The sequence below is a fragment of the Halichoerus grypus genome, chromosome 1 (genome assembly GCF_964656455.1).
Source record: "Halichoerus grypus chromosome 1, mHalGry1.hap1.1, whole genome shotgun sequence".
Lineage (NCBI taxonomy): Eukaryota > Metazoa > Chordata > Mammalia > Carnivora > Phocidae > Halichoerus > Halichoerus grypus.
Genome location: NC_135712.1, coordinates 108,735,740 through 108,748,483, shown reverse-complemented (window position 1 = coordinate 108,748,483; position 12,744 = coordinate 108,735,740). Strand labels below are relative to the sequence as shown.

General features: G+C 41.9%; 1 pseudogene; it reads right to left on the bottom strand.

The window, feature by feature from the left end:
• Positions 1-8,717: 8,717 nt before the first annotated feature.
• Positions 8,718-12,522, bottom strand: LOC118522857 (peptidyl-prolyl cis-trans isomerase FKBP8 pseudogene; annotated as a pseudogene).
• Between the last annotated feature and the right edge of the window lie 222 nt (positions 12,523-12,744).

Sequence of the window (12,744 nt, the reverse complement as noted above, 5' to 3'; positions counted from 1 at the left end):
TTTAGTGCTGTTTTATGTGATTTCCACTTCATATTTGGCCAAAGGCTGCAAATTCTCCTTTATAGATCAGTGCTTTTTTTCCCTAAAACTTAACTGCAATGAGAGTAAGTATATTATTTATAATTAATACAATTCTGTTATTGTTTGAGTTCTATAGAACATTTCTGTTATTCTCAGTGGACCCAACTATCTGGGGTGCCACTTATCAAAAATTGAGTAACTGTCCTGGAGATGAGTATCCAAAGCAAGAGTTTGTGATCTTGAATAACATCAAAACATCCGACTCTCTCCAGTTAGTCATAGTATTTTGGGTATCTTTTAATTGAAAAAGAATGACAGTAATGAACAGCCATTGTTACATTTTCAGTACTTTAAATGATGCTGTATTATATTAATCACAACAGAAAAATGGTGTTTCAGATACTTAACTCATTTTCCAGGCAACACTTACTGTTCAGAAGGAGCTATTACTACGGCGACCACTAGGGGTCCTCAGCTCACAGGATGGGACCCTGTCTTAGAAGTCCTTCGTTTCTTACCCGGGGAGCAAAATCATTTGCTAGAGCTGTTCTTTCATTACAGACCCTTGACACAAAGTTTACACTTTGGAATCACCCTGGAGGTCAGTGAAACGTAGCAATCTATAATGTCACTGAGGCACACTTTGAACAGTAGCTTCCTTCACACAGGAAATAGTCACTTAACATGTAAGCAAAACTGTGGGACACTCAGCAACAAGATTTTGTGATTTTTCTACTTGTTTTTACTCCATTTTCTAATGAGTCTGAGGCAGTCACTTTAAGACTTGAGGTACTCTTATGTTTTGGAGAAAATAGTGTGTTGAAAGCCTAGGAGGTATCTGCTTTAAATGTTTCAAGTCTACTGTATTACAGAGAGGTCCAAAAATGTGAAACTGATTAAATGTCAAGCGATTTGTTTTAAGTTCTCTTGATCTGTCAGAACAACACTGGGTCTCACTGAAATGGCTTTAAAGTGGCGCTGTGCCTCTGCTGGCATTGGCCCAGCCTCCAGCTCATCATTCTTGCCATGGTTGGCCCCAGCCATCTTTAGAAGGGGCCTTGGCCCCAGCAGCACTTGGGGTGGGTGGTAAATCTGCAGCTTCCTTCAGACTGGGGCTGTGTGAGGCCACACCGGGCCACAGCTCCCCCTCCAAATTTCTTGGGGGTTGGACTGTAGGTTTCTCCCAGAGCTGTGTGTGCTCTGAACCCCAGAACAAAATCCAGATGTGTGCCAGGCCTGAGCTGGGCCTGGGGCTCAGGAACTCTCCTTGTCCCAAGCCCTACTGCCAAGCTTCCTCGAAGTCGTCAGCACTTGCCCTGGACACTTGTCATCCTCAGCTGCCCTGTCTAACCCCCACCCCTGCCAAGGGTTCCAGGCAACCAAACTCAGGGCCGACCCCTTTATCAGAGGAATCTGAGGAATCTGACCCCCAGTTCTCTCCCCTTTTGTTGCATGAGCTTTTCCTTTGTTCATGTATATTTTTTTTTCTTTTGCTAATTAAATGTTGGGAAATAGAACAAAATATAGCCTGCCCCTGAATTTACCATTTTAGGAAAAAACAGCAGGGGCAGGTTAGAACGCAGATAAAGTCTGTTACTATTAGTGGCCTGATAAGGTCTTTCAGAAACGATTTACTGAAGCAGGAGTGATCAGTTTCTTTCTCCCTATTTGGGTTTCATAATGACAAAGGGTGGGATTTCTTTTTCAACAGCTAACAAACCATGAGGTTTATTCATGGTGGTTGGAAGCCTCCAGGTTCTTATGTAAATTCTAACTGCCACTCTCAGTCCCATTTGCCTCTTGGTGGAGCCTGGAATGTGGAATCCTTGACCTTGGAACTTAGAGCTCAGTGGCGGGACTTATACTCCAGCTTTCCGTGGGCTTGCGTGATTCCACGGTAAAACGTGCGGTTTCGCTAGAGGGAAATTTTAGCTAATGCAACCATGCGCCGTGGCCATGAATACATCTCCTAGGACATAAAAAAGCAGCCATGAAAGAAAACATGTTCTCCATAGGAGGGTCCCACATCTGTGCGACTCCTCAGGCCCAAGTGCCTAGTTTATTAAATCTGATCTGGCCCTACACACACAGCTCTGGGGGGATTAAGTACTGAGTCGTACCCCCCAAGTTGTAACTGAAAGGCAATTGCTTGGACACGGATAGCTATGACCAAGCTTGCCCCTGCAGACAGGAGATCTTCACAGAAAAACAGCCAAGTTCATAGTAGACTTAGAAACCAGCAGTCATGGTGACTCTGAAGGTCTGGAAATAAGTGAGTGTTCTGTAGGAGTACATACTTGAACTTAAATTTAGAGCAATGAAGTGCCAGAGAACCAAAAACTTAACCAAGCAGATCTCCAAAGTCCACTTAGAATGGCACACAGTACACTAGTCTGGAAGAAATTACATGCCTCTTGCCTGAAGTCATAGAGTGAGAGTAGCAAAGCTAAGCAGAAAACCTAGGACACCCCCAACCCCCGGAAGTCCCATAATGTAACATGACTTTAGGTTCAGGATGAAAGAGGAACTTTAAGCCTGCAGCAGAGGCTGAACAAAAGAAGCCATAGTAGTTGGCGTCTAACAGTCAAAACCTGGGACCTGAATGGGGTCTCGGGAACAGAAAGAACCTCAGTGTATGCTCCACTTTGCTTGACCCCTGGGCCCCTTTTTTTCACAAGTGCAGCCAATTCCCAGATGTGGACTTCAGTGGGCTCTAAAGATAAATATAAGTAGCAACAACGTCTGGGGGTGGGAGGAGGTTAAGGAATTGGGGCACAACCTTTTTCATGGTAAAGATAGGTAGTACCCAGGGAGACCATATCACAGATGCTGGTAGTAAACAAACCGCATGTGAATAGATTATAATCTCCTAAAATGTTTATTTTTAAGGTGTGTGTTGAAAATTTCCTTAAATTCATAAAAATCAAAGTTATGCGTTAGAAATGGCAGTAAAGCACTGGGGAGCCTCTGCAGTGGTTAAGATGAAGGGCTCTAGAACCAGACCACCTGGATTCATCTCTCAGCTTTTCAACCCTTTGCATTCCTTTACCTCCCTGTGACTCAGTTTCCACCTTAGTAAGACAGGAATCGTAACAAGAATATTTACCTTGGGTGATCATTGAGTGGTTCCCAGACTCTGCTACAGTTTGGAATTATCTGGCAGATCTTTAAAAAGTATTGATGCTGGGTCCCTACCCTTAGACCTCTGATTTAATTCTATGGAGGCAACTCCTGGGTTAATATACGTAAAGAGCTTCGAACAGCACCTGACATATAGCAAACACTTGATACGTGTTACCTATGATCGCTATTTTCTTATTAGCCATTGTGTAGATTATTCTACATGATCTTTACCTTTTGGTCCTAGTTCTTAGGTTACAGTTCCCTTTGCAAGGAGCCTGGGGCCATACCCTGTAACTATTGGTGTTATCCATAGTTCTAGCTTTCCTGTTAAATAGTGAAACTTTATCTTCTTCTGATTTACCACAGCTCCTCATTGCTGCACATGTAGTGAACGGTTCAAAAATAGAATCAAGTACTTTTTGACTCATTCTGAAAATTTGTACTTCATTTTCCGGCACGATGTGACCATGGATCATACCTAAACCATGTCAGTTTGAAAGTGATAGTTTAGACATATGTAAGCTTAATTATTTGAATTTTCCTGTATTTAAATTGTGCTTGAGAGCCAGTAACGGAATGGATGCATTAATCATCATAAACATGTGCCTTTAAACAATGTATTTAAAATATCTATTATATTTATCAAAATAATCTTTCCATATCATATTTTATCATAGGTTTATTTTAGATGCTTAACTTAGCACTCAAGCTCTATAAACACACACTGTAGTTAGACTCTACGTGCCAGGCACTGTGCTAGGCTCTGAGATACAAGATTGAATGGCAACAAGTTCTCAGGGCAATGACGAAAATAAGATGTATAGAATACTGAATACACACTGATCTATTATTTCCTACCTCCCACAACCGTCTCAAGCCCTCTAACTGTATCACAAAGTCATTTAAAATAACATTAAATGAAAATTACTCTTTTTGAGTGTAATAATCTGACTACCCTACTCATTACCCAACTCATTTTATCCTTAAGAAGTAATCTGAATATTGAAAACTCTGTATGATTAAGCATGTTAATTGCAGCAGTTTTTATAATGGCAAAACCCAAGAACAGTCTTGGTTTCAATAGTTAGAAAATGACTAAGTAAAATAGAGTGTTATGTATGATTTAATTACATGGGAAAGTAATTTTAGTGGTAGGATTATAGGAGGCTTTTTAAATTTTCTGGGTTTTAGAATTTCTAATTGTTTTAGTAAACATGTGTTGCTTTTTATTTAAATCACTTCTGATATTTTTCTTTTATTTTTTACTTTGAATCATTTACATTGTTTCTTAGACCATCCACCCATTTAAGTGACTCAGTTTGCCAAATCCAGAATATTAACGTCTTACAAAACATGCACTTTACCTACCACTGTTAATTGAAAATTATGTAAAATATCTTGCCAACTCAGTAAAATATGTATGTTGTTTTAGGGAAGAATAGTAAAAGGGTATTAATAAAACCCCTCTTGGTATAATCTTTGGTCACAATTCTCTAAAACTGTAACTGGTTTCTGTGATTATATCATTCCCGATCTACATTTTATTTACAGCACAATTTTCTGTTTTAAATCAATCAATTAATTAATTTATTTAGGTAGTTATCTCCTGGCCCTCCTGCCCTTCAAAAGATACTCCAATTGATCAAAACTGGTTAATATAAATTACAATTTTATTGAAAAAGACAGCTGTCTTTGGAAAGTTCAAAGACAGGAACTTCCAGGAAAATCTGCTAGCAGGGTAACTACATTAACCAGGGACATGAGGACAAGGTGCTGCTCTCCATCTGAGCCGACCTGAATGAAGCGAAGGAGGCATAACATGACCTCGGTGGCGAAACTTTCCAGACATATTTCCTGCTGAATGCTGACTCATTTCCTTTCTGCTACATGAAATGCCACTGCATCCAGAAGCATTCTCTTCTTCCCTCCTGACGCCATGAAGGAGGCATTCATTATTTCTCGTTCTATTTTCTCAGGGCTTATTGCTTTTAGCTCTGTTTTCGTACTTCTTTTATTCTTCCTGATATTGCAGGTTTATTATTTACGAATCTGAATCTCCCCAAGGAAGATTTACAAATCTTCTCCTCCTCTCTTCCTAGGAGGGAGGAACCAGTGTTACTCATCTCTGAAGGGCACTCAGTGCTTAGCACCAAGTTTTGTATTTAGTAGGCACTGGCTGAATGTTTGTTTACTTGAATTTTAATTAAATCTATCTGCTAGCTTCAGTTGAAAATGCAGATCAGGAGCATTCTCTTGAACTCTGCTTTTCAGGCCATGAAAACAATGCAACCACTGAGAATCTAGAAAAATTGATAGAATCTCAAGGTCTTCGGTTTTTTGAAAAATAGTCTGGAGAAAAGGACTGGTATTTCCAATCCCACAACCCACTCTGAACCTCCTTCACTGTACCACTAAATAGAGTAATTTAGAATGTGTTTAATTAAGCTTCTCTCCCTTCTTGAATAAAAACTGTGATTACCAAACTCATTATCTGTGGAGAGGAGAATGTAGGAAAGGATATTCTGGTATGTGTGGTATACCTTATGAACATATTCTTATAAGGAGTCTGTGGTGAGAGAACAAACCTTTACAGTATTTTTGCATCCTTGAAAAGATTTCTAAGTCTGAGGGTGAAAGTCTGTTGCCTTGCATGCAAATGTCTTCCCCTATCATCTGCTGAACTGTTTTTATTTATATATTCCTTTTCCCAGGCACCTCAAGCCTGTGTAATTAGCATCAACAGCAGAGCATAGGAGGAACATAAGCCACTTATTTGTGAACAAATTACAAGAATTGCAGCAGAAATTGATTTGTACAGAATATACACGTACAGTCTGAATGCTTTTTAATATATTTACCTGGTTCTAATTAGTTGGTTTCTTTTTCTTCCTTCCTGTCCCCTTTATATTATTTCACAGAGCTCAGAGCTTTGATCATTATTTTCGGCTCCTTGGCTCCCAGCAGAACCCTCCTATGAAAAGGTGTATTGAACCTTTATTTCATCTGATGTGACTTGAAAGGGTCTGGGAAGCCACTCCATTCCCCTACAAACAATTTTCCCACCTGTTCAGTGCTAATTAACAACCCCTGCATAAGAGATGAAATTTTCCATTTTATAGTTAATGAGATTTAAATGCTTTAGGAGACTTCATGGGAAAATGACTTAGATTCATTTCTTTCTTTCCTCTCTCTCTCCATCTCTCTCTCCCACCCTGTCTTCACCTTTTCTCCCCCCGTTCTCTCTTCTGTAAGAATTTAGAGAATACTAATCTGTGCCATGCACTGTGGTAGACATTGACAAAAATACATTTAATCTGAATCAGTTTTCATGCTCAAAGAACACAAAGAAGAGTTGGAAAGATAGATGTCAACAAATAGACACAATTCAAACTGATAACTTAAATCCTAGAAGACTATGCAAACTGCTATGCAAAAGAGAAAGAAAGACCCCTGATTCCTAAGGAGCAATGGAGAAGAAAGTGTCAGAAGATGATGAGTCTATGGAACACAAACTTTCCCAACTTTACAGTTTTCCCATGTCATGCAACTTTCTAAAAGCTTTATCATGCTCATATGATAAAGAAAATACTATTTGCCTTCCTTAGTTGCACAATATCCAAACCTTAAGTTTGTTAAGTCAATGATGTAATGATCACCTGAGTTTTGGACCCACAAAATCTGATGATACTGTGTCTTCAACCTGAATTGATTGATGCGTTGGCAGAATGTGTGTATCTTTTTAAATTATCTGATTTGCCAATATCAAGTGCATCCCCACCACGTACTTGGGTAAATGGTTACAATATTTTGAAATAGACTTAAAAGAAATTATTAAAATGCTTACCTTATTGCATTAAAAAAAAAAAAACTCCAAAGACCGGATTTATTTACTAGTCTTACTTCAAATATGAATATTTAGGGTTGAATGAGTAAACTAGATCACCACAAAATTTCGACCTCCATTTTATCATTAGTATTAACATTTTAATTTTTCCCCCATGTTGTTATCAAAGGAAAATGGATTGCTCCTCACTTGATATTATTTTTCTTCTTTTGCTGACCTTGTGGGTGGAGGTTCCCATAATCCTGAAAGGAAGAAAACCCTGGGCAGTCATTGCTCTGTCTTGTTAATTTCCAAAGTACAAACAACTTGTCCTCTCATAATAGCAAAACCCTTGAACAAACTAATCAATTATTTTGTCTTCTGAGAGCTTTTAAAGATAGTAAATTAATGAATTACTAGAGTCTAACACTTTCAACTGAAAAACAAATATTTATTGAATGACTGCTCTGGGCTAAGCATGTGCTTATGGAATTGCAACAAGGCACCGCTCCTGCCCCAATGGAGATCATAGTTCAGGTGGGAAAAAAGGTACAAAGCCATACCATGTAGGACCTAGAAGCACGTAGGGAACAGGGTGATTGGTGGGGTCTGGGCACTAAATCTAGCTTGAGGTGATGCAGGAAGCTCTCCCAGAGAGGTGCCAACCAGATGAGCAGTCTCAACTAGGCGAAGAGGAGGGAAGGGCATCCCAGGCAGAAGAGGCCACCCTAGCTAAAGCCTACAGGAAATGAGTAGGGGACATTGATGTCATTATCAATGTACCTAAAATACAAGGCACAGAGGGGTAAATGGGAAAGATGGATACGCTGGAATGGGATCATAGAGCCCTCACAGGTCTCGGTAAAGAGTTTATACTTTCAGAGGCCATCTGTAGACAGATGGAATATTCTGGTTGCCCCTGGCAGAGGATTTGTGGAGGCAAAACTAGAAAGAGGAAAACCAGTTCTTGGTGATGAAACATGATGGTCAGAATTAGGATAATGAGCAGTTAGGGCATCCTGGAAAGCAGATGCCAAGATGGATGAAACCTGCAAAAAAAACCATACTGGGGAGGAAGCTGGAGAAAGTGGGAAGGGCCTGCAGATTGTTCTGTTATCTGAGCTGGTGAGGGAAAGGGGGCAAGGAGGAGGATAGGGTAAGAAGAGTTTCAGACTACAGCACAGTTAGAGGGAAGTTTCAGCCAGGCTAACAGAGACTCCAAGCCAAAGTGGCCTATTAAAGAAGCCCCACGTTTTGCTATTTTGTGTCTGCATTTTGTGTGTGGGGGTGTGAGGGAGACAGAGGCTTAATTTTACTATTTGGTGGGGGTGGGCTGGGGTTGGGGAGCCTGGTCAGAGGTAGCAGAAGGGCTAGGAGTTGCTTGGCACTCGTACTGGGATGGGGAGTGGGGGGCGGAGGGGGGAAGGGCTGCCTCAAGGCCTGTTGGGAAGGAGAAACTGAAACCAGCCCCAACTGAGTCCAACCTAGGGAGGTAGGGATGGGAATTGGGTATGGAGGAATGAGGGGCCACCCTGTCTCAGGGCTGGACAAGAGGTCCTGGCCCTGCCTCGCTTTTCCCTTACAGGGCTTCAATCCCTCCTGCTCCCTGGGCCACACGAACCCCAAACATTGCTACCCTGATGCAGAGGAGAGGGCTAGGCGTGTGAAGGCAGCTGACAGGGAGCCTAGGGGAGTTAAGGAGCACAGGGTGGGGCCCAAGGTGTGGAGAACGTGGCAGCCACATGGGCAGTTAGTTCCTGGAAGTGATGACCACAGAGAGAGCCACACTTCCCAGGGCGACTGCAGTGCCCCAAGGCCACTTCCATGGGCTGGATCAGGCACCCTTGCCAGGACATTTGATGGGCAATGGGCTGGGGAGGGGGGCAGCGTTTTCCAGTACAGGGCAGTCTCCGTGCTCTGCTGGGCTGTGGGCCACTTCACCAGCTCAAAGGACTCTGTGTGTGGAACGTTCCGTCTTTAAGACCACCCTCAGGATGGGGATGACCTCTCTAGACTCACCTTGCCCGGCTGGCCCCTTGACCTTGAGGAAGAGCACCGTGATGTTGTCAGGGAGGTGCTCCAGCACAAGGCTACAGGAGCTCGGTGAGGCGCAACAGTGGCCCAGCTTCAGCTGCGACGAAGCCCCCAGGCTCTTCATACACTTCACCCTGAGCTGCAGGAGCTACTCTGCTTCCTCAAATGTCACATCTGCTTTGGCGCTGGAGGTGATGGCCGTGAAGGTGAGGTCGTAAGAGTTGGCTGCCGGCGCCAAGTTGACGTTGCTCCTCTCCTTCTTCCAGTTTGCTGTTGCCCCACGCTCCAGCCTATGAGCATCTCCAGGTCAGGCCCAAACATGCAATCCTCAGGGTCATCTCTAGGCACAGGATAGGTTGCAGAGGGCAGTGTCTGAGGCCTTGGCTGTCCATGGAGTCAGCAGTGACCATACGCATCTCTCCCACATCCATGACTTGGACACTGAGGTCCAGGGCCTGGATGACATTATAACAGCCCAGGTTAGCACTGGCTGTGGCTCCTCCTGAACCTGCATGTGGTTCTCCAGTGAGGTCTGCACTTGCAGGGACGAGGCCCTTGGCTGGGTGGCTCCAGCAGGGTAGGCCTGGGACCAACGTCTTCTTCCTCAATAGCAGATTCCCCTGCATGTCCAGGCATTCCTCCAGGCCAAGTTGGGCTTGGGCTCAGGCTCCAGGAACTCTCCATCTACTGCTGCGGTGTGGTGCGCCTCCTCCAGTGGGGGATGCCCCAGGAACTGGAAGGGTGGCAGCTGGTTCAGGTCCTCCTTATCCTCTTGGTTTACCTTCTCCTTCCCCACCTCTTCCTCCTCCTCCTTCACTTTGCATCTTCTACCCTCACCAGCTCCTTGAAGTCCTCAAGTGTTGGGATGCCATCTGATAAAGGGTTAATTCATATCCAAAAAAATATAAAGAACCCCTACAAATCAATGGGAAAAAAAATCTGATTGAAAAATGAGCAGAGGATCCGAATAGGTATGTTTCCAAAGAAAACACAGATGGCCAACAGGTATGTGAAAAGGTGCCCAACATCACTAGTCATCAGGGAAGTGCAAATCAAAGCCACAATGAGCTCTCATCACACAGGTGTTACAATGGCTATGATCAAAAAGACCAGGACTGGTGACTGGGTGATGGACACTGGGGAGGGAATGTGTTCTGGTAAGCGCTGTGAATTGTGCAAGACTGTTGAATCTCAGATCTGTACCTCTGAAACAAATAATGCAATATATGTTAAGAAAGAAAAAAAGAAGAAGAAGAATGTAGCAGGAGGGGAAGAATGAAGGGGGGGAAATCGGAGGGGGAGAAGAACCATGAGAGACGATGGACTCTGAAAAACAAACTGAGGGTTCTAGAGGGGAGGGGGTTGGGAGGATGGGTTAGCCTGGTGATGGGTATTGAGGAGGGCACGTTCTGCATGGAGCACTGGGTGTTATGCACAAACAATGAATCATGGAACACTATATCTAAAACTAATGATGTAATGCATGGGGATTAACATAACAATAAAAAAAAATTAAAAAAAAAAAAAAAAAAAGACCAGGACTAACAAACGTTGGTGAGGATGTGGAGAAAACTGAATCATTGTACACTGTTGGTGGGGACGCAAATTGGTGCAGCCACTGTAGGAAACAGTATGGAGTTTCCTCAAGAACTTAAAGATAGAACTACCATACAATATAGCAATCCTACATCTGGGTATTTATCTGAAGGAATTGAAAACATGAACTTGAAAAGATATCTGTACCCCCATGGTCACTGCAACATTATTTACAATGACCAGGACGTAGAGACAACCTGTGTTCATAGATGGATGAGTGGATAAAGAAAGAGAGAATAAAATAGAATATTATTCAGGCATAAAAGAATGAAGTCTTGCATTTGTGACAACATAGACCATAGATGGACCTATGGACCTCAAGGGCATTATGCTAAGTGAAATAAGTCAGACAGAGAAAGACAAATACCTTATGATCTCACTTATATATGGACTCTAAAAACAAAACAAAACAGAACTCATAGATACAGAGAACAGATTGGTAGTTGGGTGGGCAAAACGAGTGAAGGTGGTCAAAAGATAAAAGCTTCCAGTCATAAAATAAATAAATCTTGGGGATACAATGTACAACATGGTGATTAGAGTTGATATAGTTAAGAGAATGGATCTTAACGGTTTTGGGTTTTTTTTTGAAGATTTTATTTATTTATTTGACAGAGACAGAAATAGTGAGAGCAGGAACACAAGCAGGGGGAGTGGGAGAGGGAGAGCAGGCTTCCTGCCGAGCAGGGAGCCCGATGCGGGACTCGATCCCAGGACCCTGGGATCATGACCTGAGCCGAAGGCAGACACTTAACGACTGAGCCACCCAGGCACCCTTAACGGTTCTTATAACAAGAAAAATATATAATTCTGTGTGGTGATGGGTGATAACTAGACATGTTATGGCGATCATTTTACATTGTATGCAAATATTGAATCCTTGTGTTGAAACTAATGTTATGTGTCAATTATATCTCAATTTAAAAAACTTATTGATAAAAAAGAATACAAATTAAAAGACCTTTATTTTCCCACTGCTTTACAATGCCAAAAAAAGAAAGGAGAGTGGAGTAGCACATAAGGAGGAAACATAGCCTTGGCATGAATGCAGTGGTGGATTGAGGAGGGAAGCAACTAGGATTGTCAGTCAACCGTACTTCCTACACAGTTGGAGATCTGGGAGGTGCATATTCATGGCTGCTACAGGGATGAGAAAGAATATGTAAAGTATAGAAGTCTAGAGAAATGTGATTTGTGATTGACTGAATATGGAGGGGAAAGAGAAAGAGGAAGGACACAGGGTGACTGAAGTTTCTGGGCCACTGGTGCAAAGCAATACAATTGATGGAGAAAGAATGGTGGATATAATAGGGATGGAGATAAACTCCTTTTGTCAGATTGAATATTAAGTGTTCTGGAATATCTATGTGGATACAACCAGCTAACAACTGGGAAAACATATCTGAAGACAGATGGGTTCCCAATGGACCTTATGTTTATCCTCATCCTCAGCTATATATATATATATATTCCTCATTATTTCATAAAGATGAAGCTATTTGCTTCCAGAACATCAGATTTAAAAAGCATTCAGTCTGAAGTCATTTACATGACGCAACTTTATAAAATTAACTGTATTAAAGTAATTCTGTTCAACAAAAGATAACATTAAGAAACTGAATAGACAGGCCAACAAAAGTCAAATACACAGAATTTTTTTTTTAATTCCAGAAATTAATAAGAAAAAGACTGACAATCCATTAGGAAAATGAGCAATGGACTTACGTGGGTACTTTATAAAAGAGGATATTCAATGCAAGATAAAAACAAAATGAGATACTACTACAAATACACCCCATCTGCTGAAATGAAAAAGTCTGACCATATCAAGTATTACCAAGTATGCGAAACACTCGTATATGGCTGGGTAGAGTACACATTGGCACAAGCACTTCATGAAAAGTTTTGTGAAGTTGAAGCACCATATAACCTATGGCCCAGCAAATCCATTCTCGGGCTTGTATCTAACAGAAATGCCTGCAAATGCACCAGAAGACATGCCCAGGAATGCTTGTGGAAGCATTAGAACCAGAAACAGCTGCGGACCAGAAATGACATGAATATCCATCAATGATAGATTGGATGAACAAATGGTGATATAATCATAAAATGGAATAATAATATTGATCAGTGAAGATAAACAAGTC